This window comes from Hippichthys cyanospilos, chromosome 10 (genome assembly GCF_059441005.1).
Source record: "Hippichthys cyanospilos isolate Australia breed blue-spotted pipefish chromosome 10, RoL_Hcya_1.0, whole genome shotgun sequence".
In the NCBI taxonomy this organism is placed as follows: Eukaryota; Metazoa; Chordata; class Actinopteri; order Syngnathiformes; family Syngnathidae; genus Hippichthys; species Hippichthys cyanospilos.
In genome coordinates this window covers 14,621,517-14,633,351 of record NC_142378.1, presented here as the reverse complement: position 1 = coordinate 14,633,351, position 11,835 = coordinate 14,621,517, and positions in this window count along the sequence as shown.

The following is an 11,835-nucleotide window of genomic DNA, read 5'->3' as shown; positions in this document are numbered from 1 at the left end:
CGCTGGCTTGCTGGTGACTAACCCAGCTGTTTGGGCGGTAGGCGGGGAACACTTTGAACTGGTTGCAGCCAAATGCAAGGCACAAGACAAACACACCATTCACGCTCCCTGTTACACCTAAGGACAATTTACAGTGTCCAATATACCTACCATGAATGATTTTGGAAAGTGGGGAGAAGCCACGCAAGCACGGGAGAACATGCAAACTCCACACAGGAAGACCTCTGAACTGGGAGGCGGACGTGCGAACCAATCTTCTACGCACATCAACATAATGTTTATCTAATTTGAGAGGAAAAAGAACTCTGGAAATTTTACGCGATATTACAATGAGACTCATTCGATCAATTAATTGAGATTGAATCATTGTTAATTTATTAATTATTAAGCACTAATCTGAAGCTTTTTGGCAAGATTTATCATGTAGGCAACATTGTTTTTGATTTTTATTTACAGATTTTCACAATGTCATACTTAATTAGATGTCATACTTAAATAGGAATTGTATATGGAGAAATTCAGAACATATATATATGTATATAAATATATATATATAAATATAATATATATATATATATATATATATATATATATATATATATATATATATATATATATATATATATATATAGATAGATAGAGAGAGAGAGAGAGAGAGAGAGAGAGAGAGAGCGAGAGAGAGATAGATAGATAGATAGATAGATAGATAGATAGATAGATAGATAGATATCAATCATTGAGCAACTAAATGCTGTACAGTGAAGTCTGGAGATTAAAAATTGAGAAATTAATTAATACCTGTAATTAATTGATTGAGTTAATTTTATTAATTATTTATTATTGGATGTTTACAGTACCGACAAGTTCATTTAAAAGATTGGAAATAAAGTCATAGCATCGTAACCTCTTGAGGTAAATCACGGCAAATCCAATCAAATCGTAATCCCACCTATTCTAATCTATTCATATTCAAACTGTCCTTGAATCTTTTCAAACCCCACAAATCATAAAACGTCCATGTGATGCACACCCCTTATTATAATTTTTTGAATAAGAAATAACTGGTAACTGAAGTTGAGCCAAAAACTTGAGAAGCCATTTGTTCCCTAAAGGTACCTTGATGATGACAAGTGGAGATGGGAAAGAGCTGTTTTATGATGCTTCAAGAACCAGTTGTTGTATTTTTAGTCTCCACTAGATGGCTCTACCTGTTTAACATAGGGCTCAAAGCCAACAATGACTTATACATGTTATAAGTTAAAAACAAAAAACAAAAAAAACAACTGGTTCATGAAGCAAATTTCAAGCTTAATTTCCACATGACTAATATGTGGCCAATTGCCGTATGAAAGGATAAAGGTATTTTCTCAAAATTCACTTCTACAGTTGTGAATCAGTTGTTTTCATTTAAAGTGAATATATCTCCTGGCGTTGAACCTCAAAGTGAAGCCAAGATTAGCTCACGTTGGATTTGGAGAGTTTGTACATCAAAAAAATGTGAAAATACAGTAAATGTTACAGCGCTATAGTCTATGTACATGTTTCCAGGGCTGTAAATGATGCCTGGTCTCTTCCATTCATAAGTAGCCTGTGGATTTATATGGCGTGTGTAGTTTACACAAGTATGGATTGGTTGTGTGTAAGTGATTCTAAATCAAAAGGTGTCACAGTCCCTCTTTGTCATCAAACCAGGTGCGCGGGTGCTAGATTTATACTCAGTAGCCCTTGCCCACCCTTGTGGAATGCCATGCATCTTCAAACAGGTACTTTGAAATCTCAGCTCAGAGCGATATCTCTAGGCCGCTAAATATATCCGGCACCCGGATCCCGGAGCCGTTAGAGCGTAAATACCGACTGTACTGCATCAGGCTGCATTCAGAGTCTCAGGTTTGTCCACGCAACTGCCCACATGTCTCTGCCTGTCTCCTACCCGGCCCCTCGGCCCCCGCTGCTCACGGGAGGTTCAGGAGAATTGCTGAGGCATTGCATGCCACACGCAACTCTTCTGGGTGCAAGCCAAACAAATGTCATCATGCTGTGATTATTCAGCACCATGCAGGACAAGAACGTGGAAATGTGTTCCACTGCGTGAACATGGCCAAGAGTACACACAAGGTCACATTCTTCGGCTTTTTTAAAATCATTAATAACTAGACGGACTGTACTTTTACTGTCAATCACACGGAGCTCTTGTAGAATATCCTATAAGAGATCTCTTAGAAAGTATATTTCCAAGAGCTATCCAACTTTTTGTCTGCATCATTTTGTCACAGCCATCAGTAATGAGATCCAATCAAAGCCCGTCAGGGAATTTTTCTCTGTGAAATGTAAAACAAACCACTGTACGTCACGACACTGAGATGACGGCTGATGGAAACAGTAAAGTTTGTTCATAGGGAGCCTCATAGGGAGCCTTATCACTCCAAATGTGGATCCACACACATAAGAGATTTTTCCTTGTCAGTCACAGTGGCAATGTAAGATGGATGCAATTTTGCTTCAGTTGCGAGGAGCCAAATATTAGGCCACACACATTCAAATCTTGCACTAGTGTTAAATAACATTGCATATTTTATATTTTACTTTGACTTCATGGCCACTGTAAAGGTGAGTCATTAAACTGTGGGCAGGCCGAATGTAATTCCCAACTGGTATTTGCCCAGTTCTGATTTACACAACAAGTGTTATTAAAATATCAGGGAATATGTGCAACAGAGTAGAGCATTTTACAGTTGAAGTCAAGTCAATGGTTGAACACGTTCTGAAAACACTGAAATAGGTTTGTATCATGTTCTTTTTCTTTTCCTTAAGAAAAGGCACCGTGTACCATGGCAGAGCGCCAACACTCCTTCCCTTATATTGGCTCACCTTACCTGCAGGCTGTGACAACAAGAAGGCCACTGGAGTTAACATTTAGATAACGGATGTGTGTACCTATTTCAATTTCCAGTCAAGTCGGTGACAAGGAAACCAATGAGCATTTGTGTGTGCCTGTGCCTGTGTGTTGGAATCCTGTGCACTACAAGCACCTGAAAGGTGATGTGGAGGTACATTGAAATTCCTCATTCTGCTACGCTGTGAGGCATGGCCAGCCCTCTGTCAGCTTTTACTAAGCAGATGCTTCCGAAACCAGCACATAGGCTGAAGGCAGGGATATTGCTTGCTGTTTAACTGTCGACTTGTTTCTTATTGTACGCCTGTGCTATGCAGGGTAGCAGGTTTTGTCTGTGTGAGGGGGTGAAGGGGGGGGGGGGGTGTCACTGTCTTTCTGTAGCTATGTAGGATGCCTTACACTTAAAACTAAAAAAAAAAATAAAAGCTGAAATTTGGCCATGTGCATTATCGTCTCTGTTGGGCATAACCTTCCTGTATTCATATTTGGTCAATTCCATTATTTTCATAAATCAGTGCTATTGGTCTCTATGCAAATTTGTTGTTTTCACAACCAAGTTGTTGAATGTGGCTTACTTCCTGTCTCACAATTTCATGGCTCCAAATGTAAGGTTTTGGTGATGCAAAGATTCTGCCCCATTTCAGCAATATTAAAGATTATATATATATATATATATATATATATATATATATATATATATATATATATATATATATATATATATATATATATATATATATATATATATATATATATATATATATATATATATATATATATATGTAAACGCATTTCTCCACAGTACACAATATTGGATACAATGCACGTTAAAATGATAAAATAAGTATCTTAACTATATGGGGGAAAATAGATTTTATTTCTCCGTCCTGAGGGCTTCTACCGCATGGCTGCACATAAAATATACAGTTTCAGAAATAATAATGATGTTGATTACATTGATACAATATTTCGTTCATCAAGTTTATTTTCGTTATCTTCATTCATACAATACCATGTTTGTTTGTTTTTCTATATTCATCCAAATGTATATATTGACTGGTACAGTATTTTTCTTTTTTTTTTGCAGAAAAAAATATGGGAAGAATGAAAATGATGTTTTTGTTTTCCACACGAAACATTCAAAAGTGTTGGGGTTCCCTTTGTCAAAGTAACATCCAAAACAACTAAAGTCATGAATAAATCAAAAAGGTCATTACTCTCACGCTACTGGACACAAAACCCCTTTGAAATATAGGTCATTTTAACACATATACCTAATAGACTAAAAAAAGAACATTTAAAATGATTCAGTGGCTTGTGTGAACGAACACATTAATTTTCAGTACTAAAAATATATTTTTAAGCAGGTCTTGGGCCTTACTTCTTTCTTGTGCTGAATGTGTAATGGATCCCTGCGTAATCCATTATGGTAGTGGAAAGAAGGAGAGCTAAAGAGTCCTCAGCAGCAGTGACCCAGGGTTGTTCTTCTTTAAATGAAGTTTTAATAAAGAGTGACGGAGTGGCTGTACAAGGTCAATTATCAGACTTTGTCCATCCCCTGGTATTGTTCTCTCTGGTTCCCGTGCTTAGATAACCATAATAGCTGTCAGTCATCGCTTCCTGGTCTGAAGGCTGAAACTATCTATCTAACGCTTCTGTCGGCATACGCTTACCGTTGACTATTTTTCGTCGGGACTGGCACATAAGGTCACCACTTTCGCAGACAGGCAAATCAGGAGCGGTGACGCTCATTTGTCAGTACGCTCGACGATAATATCTCTTTATGCATCATGAATGCATCCAAAGTCGCGTGGAGGAGGTGAGGTATGAATTTGTGCTGTCGGACTGCTGCAATTGAATCAGAAGTGACGAGTTCCTTCTGACCCACTGTGACGAGTGAGGTGGGTTTTAATGTATTGGATTCTTATGAATACACTTAGATATTCATTTGAGCAATAAACACTGGGCCGGGCCCCCCGCAAAAAAACAAACTGCCTCACTTCCAGCAGGCATTTTAATTAAATGCCATGGATTGTCAAATTTATCGATTCCATTTCTCCAGCCATTTCCATATCTTAAGCGGGCTCCCTTGCTAATGTGAGTTGAGGGATGGTTGTAGATGGAGGTCTGCTTGGTTAATTTGGACTCGGTGCTCTCAGCTTATAGCTGAAGGAGGAGGGAGCGGTGTGGAAAATGGATGTAGATTGGCCCAAAGGGTGTGTACGGGGAGGGGGGCAGAAGAGGGGGGGAGGCGCATGTCCTGAAGCAATAGCCTCACAGCTATAACAAGGCTCTCCCTCTTTCTGAGCAGATCTGTTTACAGATGGGCGTCTGACAGGCCTACAGCTGTTCTCGTAATTGTTCATTAAGTGTTCTATTGATTCCCTTATTTCGAGTACATGTGTCTTTCAGCTGCCGCTCTCCATGAGAAGCGGTAGACACACATACACGGTAACACGGCTCACACATCCAGGCTGGGTCAAGATGACAGCGTCGGCTGATGCTGAAAATCAGAGATGCCACATCCAATCCAAGACAAACCTTCTATTTTGGAGTCCAGCGGGGCCTGGAATAACGTGGCCAAGCAAGCTTTTATTTTCCCAAACTTTAAACATCAATCAATTAAAGGGCCGGCTGGCAGCGGCATTGAAAAATGTTTAATTCCTTGTTAAGCTGCAGTGGCCTCAGATTGCACCTGGCTGATAAGGGAGTTTGTGTGAGTCTTTTAGACCCCGGAATTCTCACCTGATTACATGAGATGAATTCAGGCTTTGTTTACGTAGAATTCAGTCAGGAGAGGTAGATGGGGAAATGACGAAATTTCCCATCATTTGTCTTTTGTTCAAACCGAAGTTTTAAACTGAAGTTTTTTGTTGAAAGTGTCTAAAGTGAATGAATGCAATTTTGTACTATTGATAAAATGAAAATGTTGTCCAGCAGTGTTTGGACAAGTCATCTCTAACAAACAAAAAGTGCTACAATTATCGATAACAAAATAACACATGGTGATCAATTAATTACAATGCAAGTTAAAGTGGTTTTTTTGGGGGGTTAATCTAATTATTAATCTCTAACTTGAAGCGTTCTCTGTGATGATTAGATCAGTTTTTATGCAATGGGCTTCTTATGCTTTAGTTATTGAGAATTGGAAAACAAAGGTCAATTACACACTGAAGTAGACACCGATCTGCTGTCATTGTGTTTGGCATAACCTGATTGGCTCCAGTTGTGGGTGGGAAATAGAAAGAAAATGTGATCTAAAAGCATTTGAGAATTGTTGGTGTAATGAATGGTAAATTTAACTTTAAAAAATGCCTTGATCGATCACATGCAGATCACAAGTTAGTGTGATCTTCATTCTTTAGAAGAAAGAGCTTGCTTACCACAGATGCCACTCAAGATTAGCCTAGCACATAGAGTAAATGCAAAGCACCTCGATGCGACAACAGCCAAAGCTAACGATAACAACAACGCCTCTTATATTCTGAGTGATAGCAAAGCTTTTTGCCAACCTAAACTCTGGAATGCTCGGCACACAAAAACAAACATTCACACTCACACACTTAAAGAGAATTTACAATGTCAATATTCCTATCATGCATGTTTTTGGAATGTGCTAACCAGTCTGCTGTTGACAGTGTTGTATTTTGATGTTATTTTCTAATTCTTCTGCAATCAAAACCATCAAAACTAAAAGTTGCAGCAAGTAGTCAGGACTTGTCTCAAATACAGGAGAAGGTAAATGCTTACAATTGAATCTGTGGAACTTGGTTGAAGAAAATAAATGACAGAAGACCCTTTTTTGTTGCTGTGTATCACTCTTTTGCTCTGCCACAAGTACTGTACAACAAGGATCACCGACTGAGAGCTGCTTCTTTGGTACTGAGTAATACGAAGGGCTACCAATTTATGTGAAGACGCCAATCATGTTAATGATTTCTCATGATGATTAAGGAACAGCTGTAGTAAATATCTAAATCCAGTGTAATATGTAATGTACATGTAATATGTGTGTAATTGTTAGTAAAATTCCTGGAAAACTACAATGTCCTATCACTTCTAAGTTATTTGTAGAACAGGCCTACGGGCTTCTTATGTGATCCTTGGGGGCTACCTAAAACAACAACAACAACAACAACAAGTCTGGTGGAGGGGTTTTCTGAAATTAATTGAGATTAAAAAAAGATTAATTAAATGATTTAACTACACAAAATAATTCATCTGTTTTTGTTCATTTCTTTACAGCACTAGTTATATTTTTTGTTTTGCCCATTTGTTCCTTCCAAGTATTAAAATGTGCCTTTTAAATTGGATTTATAGCTTCAGTGAGTCAAGTTATATACTTCCAGTCAAGGTGGTCCTCTCCATTTCTTGGGCGAGCAAATTCTGTCGGCCCTCCTGCACTGAGTAGAGTGATAATGTTCTCTGTAAAACACAATCAGTCACTTCCCTCCTTGGCTTTGTGTAAGCTTCAAGAATCCCCCCACTCCCACCCCTTTTCCAATCAATACTGGCTGGCGGGGTGACTTATCATTGCTGGTTGGCTGCAAGAGTCGTGCTGAGCTGCAGAGACCAGCCGACAGCAGTCGGTAACCTGAAAGCTGAGGCCTGTAGGTTGCTCTCTCCAAGGTGGGATTGGGTTTGCTTTCTCTGATTATGCCATAGCTAAATATTATAAACATGGGAAATTGAACAATTGTTGCAAACTAAAATGTTGTCTAAAACATCTTAAATGTGATCTACGTGTTTTAATTGTTGCCTGGCCTGTAAAACTATCTGAACATGCCGTTATGAAACTTTGCTTTGGGACACAGTTCATGCTGGAGCGGATTTGGACATTTGCTTATATATTTGGGAGCATAGAATCGCACATTATAACTATGTTGGAAACATGACAATATGTTTTGATTATGTCAAATCACCTATAGAATGTGCGTTTATGCAAACAATACACACAGATTTATCAAAGTAATTCATTGTTAGCAAAAATACACACACATACACACATCTGCATATTAGGTTAATTGAGCACCCTGAATTGCTCAGGAAATGTGCATAGAAGTGGTTGTTTGTCTCTAATGTACAGTATACATATTTTGCCCTGAAAATGACTGGAAGCCAATCCAGGGTGTACCCAGCCTGTCACTCAAGTCAGCTGAGATAGGTTCAACGAAGGTGCATTCAGAGGCATAGCCAGAAATGTTTCTATTGGGTGGTCAGTGTCACAACATCTCAATGAAGGTTGGCCAAAGGTAGCACGCAGTCAGGGTTTGTCCAGAGATGGTCAAGGGATGGGCGTGGCCACCCCTGGCTACCGTATAGCTCCTCCCTTGCCTCTCACCCCAATAAGAACAAGTGTTATAGAAAATAAATGAATAAATGAAATGAAACCCATATGTGTGCCGTACACTATCTTGGCAATGAATGTGATTGCATAAATACTCGAACATAATGTTAAATGATTCCTGTACTTGTCAAAAAGGAAATCTGATCATTGGGTAAAATGAAAAAATACACAACACAATTTCCTAGTGTACTCGATGTGGGAACACTAATATGCCTTATACTAAAATGTGCTCAAAGGCAATATCAGTCAGAAAGCATGGGGACCCGCAGCATTTTGTTTTGTGTTGATAAACTCACATAGTTTATTGTAATTTAGAGATATTTTCATGAGGAGACCTTCGCTGTGGAACCGCCTTACTTTGTTTGAAGGACAAAAAAGAATGATGGGTGGTCTTGACTAGATAGTTATTGCTTGGCCTTGCTGGATTCTGCAGTTTTGTTCAAGGCCATTACTTAACAAAAACATTGTGTTTCAGTTATTATATGATGACCAAGAGCAAAAAAATCTCCTTGAATTTGGGGGTAAAATCCTAATTAATCACACGTGTCACATTTAGATTCTAATAGATACACCAGCTTCTCTATTGTAGTTTTTTTCTTTCTATTTTTGGGCGTGGTCTGTTGTAAAGATAAACTTGATAATTATTCATAATCTTATTCTCTAAATAAAAAAAAATAGGGATTTTTTTGCAATGCAAGATAAGCAGCTCCCTCATTTGGGGAAATTAATGAAATCGTTTTGAATCACCACATACAGCATGTACTGGAAAGAATTCATTAGAATTTTCCAAGCATGGTAGGCACATGTTAGATTTAATGATCTGTAAATGCCTGCCTTCCTTTTTTGTCTGTAGACTTGAATATGCAAAAACATTATTTGATCCATAAACCTCTGAGCATTTTTTTTTTTTGTCTTTGGTGAGAGCCACGTTTTTTTAATTCACATGTGTCACCTTGTCACCTATTCAGGTATAGTATTCATAAATGAATAAGGAGAACTACTCTGGGACATAGCAAATGATTCAATGATTTTAAAACTCAGATGTCAATGAAGTTTCAAGGTTGAATACCCTAGCGGCCTAAAGATGAATCAGCAGAAGTCAAAGCTAGATGACTGTTTACTAACATTTCAGGTTGCATGGACCATCTGTCCCAGAAGTGAAAAGGAGGCTGGAAGGTTGCTGTTTGGAATTGTCTTTAACTTTGATGGGGTTTACAGCCAAGCAGGACTTTTAATAGCCTTTAATTGGCTTAGTGAAGAGAACATGTTGACATTTGCTGTATGTTCACACTCCAAGGGCTTTGCTTTAGCCATTATGTTAATTCAACCGTTATATATCTGGAGGTTTTAATGGGACTGACACAAGTGATGTTACAGGTAAAGGGCTGTGAAATGGTCTGTAAACAGAGAGAATTGATTCCAAGGCTGAAGCGATTGCCACCAGCCGGCGCTGAGCTGAACAGCTTTTGTTTCCCTCCTCTTCTCCCTCTCTGCCTACTCATCCACTCGCACCTTTGTCCACTCTGTCAAATAGTCTTTGACAGTGCTCAGCTGAGGCTGTCAAGGGCCATCAAAAAGATACCCAAACGTAACGTCACATGCCGTCTGCTGACAAGAATGAGACTGGATCCTGATCGATACATTTTGCCTGGTTTGACCAACATTGCAGGACATCTTTCTACCCGTAGTGGATAACTTTCATAACTTCCTACTGTCCACACAGAAATTTCCTATTTAAATGACTTTCTCTCATCAAAACAGGCCATCTTGTTGAAATATTGCTTTCGATAAGACGAGGATCATTCGGAAATTTGTTGTAAGATGTAGGATTGTAAGATTGAAGGGTGTTACTGTTAACTGTTTACACTGTTAACAAGCACCTTAAGTATACTTCTGTACTGGACTTATGTGTATCTTGTGTATTTTATTTCTCATATTTTATATCTCGACTTGAGGATACTGCTGGAAATGTGAATTTCCCTACGGGGATGAATAAAGTATCTATCTATCTATCTATCTATCTATCTGTTAATGGTCTTGGATTTGGCAAAATCAAAATGACAGCTGCACTTTATATTGTATGACAGGATTATCACAATACTACCTCAATTATGACTCAAAACAGCAAAGCAAACTTCAAACCCATCAGATAAAAGTTGAGGGTTCAAAATATTAACATTCATTTGAATTTTTGCATGTTGAATTCAAATTGCTGCTAAATTCATCAGGAGTCCAGATGAAACTTGATTTCACATTATAGTTTACCTTATTGTTTACCTTATAGTTCACATGTAGTTGTTTTTTTTAATTAAAACTGGATACAATTCAAGAGTAATTTAATGTAACAGGCAATGTTTTGCCTCTCTCTCTCTCTCTCTCTCTCTCTCTCTCTCTCTCTCTTTATATATATATATGAGAGAGAGAGAGAGAGCGAGAGAGAGAGACTTCTTTTTATGAATAGCAATCTTCCACATGGAAGCTCGACCACACCAAAGTCAATTTTAACTGTGAGATTATTATGCAATTTTACACCCACGGTTTTGTTTTTGTGCTCAATAGCGTCAGAGTTTTCATTGACTGATAAGGATTGCTACATTTGTCAAAATTAAATCCGTGAACCAAATTAAAATTGTTCTATGCCTCGTAAATAGTCCGGGAAGCAGGGTCTGGTTCCTATCATTATTATGCCATGCCAGCCTAACAGCTATCTTGTAACAACTGGGGAGATGACGCTTGCTTGTCATGTTCATTTAGGTGTGAGTGTGCTCACAGAGCTAAGGACAGGCTATAAAATTGGTCTTGCACTACCACACAGTAATTGAATTACTCCGCCATCGACCATTGCATTCATCTGCTGTTCGGTAATCTGCAAGTAATACAACACTGCACACTGCATCTTCTGGAGTATATCATCTATTTTCTATACTGCTTATTTCACAAGCATTGGGGGTGATTTAGGATTGGAAGTGAGGCGCATCTTGGACTGGTAGCCATCCAATTCCAAATAAGATTATCCATATTGTCCAATTATTGTCTTTCTGCATGGCTGAACATTTTGAAATTTTTTGATAAATTTCCTGATTGCCAATTTGGTAACACTTAGTAACATGTACACAGCATCACAATTTAGTTAAGCGTTTGTAAATATAGGATTCATCATATACAGTATAAAGCGCGTTCCTAAACATGAATAATCATTTGCAGTTAGACGTTATGCCTATTTGACCAGCTTGATTGTGATTGGATGTTATTTGCCATTTTATGCCATATTGGTAATGGGGAACAATGTCACAATTTGACGACTGATTGATAATGTCGTTGATCTCTTCTGTTATATTGTATGAAGGCTTTGAGGGGCAACATTATGCCTTTTATTTGTACTATTTTACTTTTCAGTGCATAAAGTTATAGGATTTATTTGTTGTAGCATCATATCCTTACTAGCAATAATTCTTCTTATGCCTTTTATTTGTACTATTTTACTGTTCATTGTATAAAGTTATAGAAATTATTTGCTGTAGCATCATAGTCTTACTAGCAGTATTTAATTGGTGCCGTAATGTAACTTTATTACAATATTGCCATTTACAAAAGT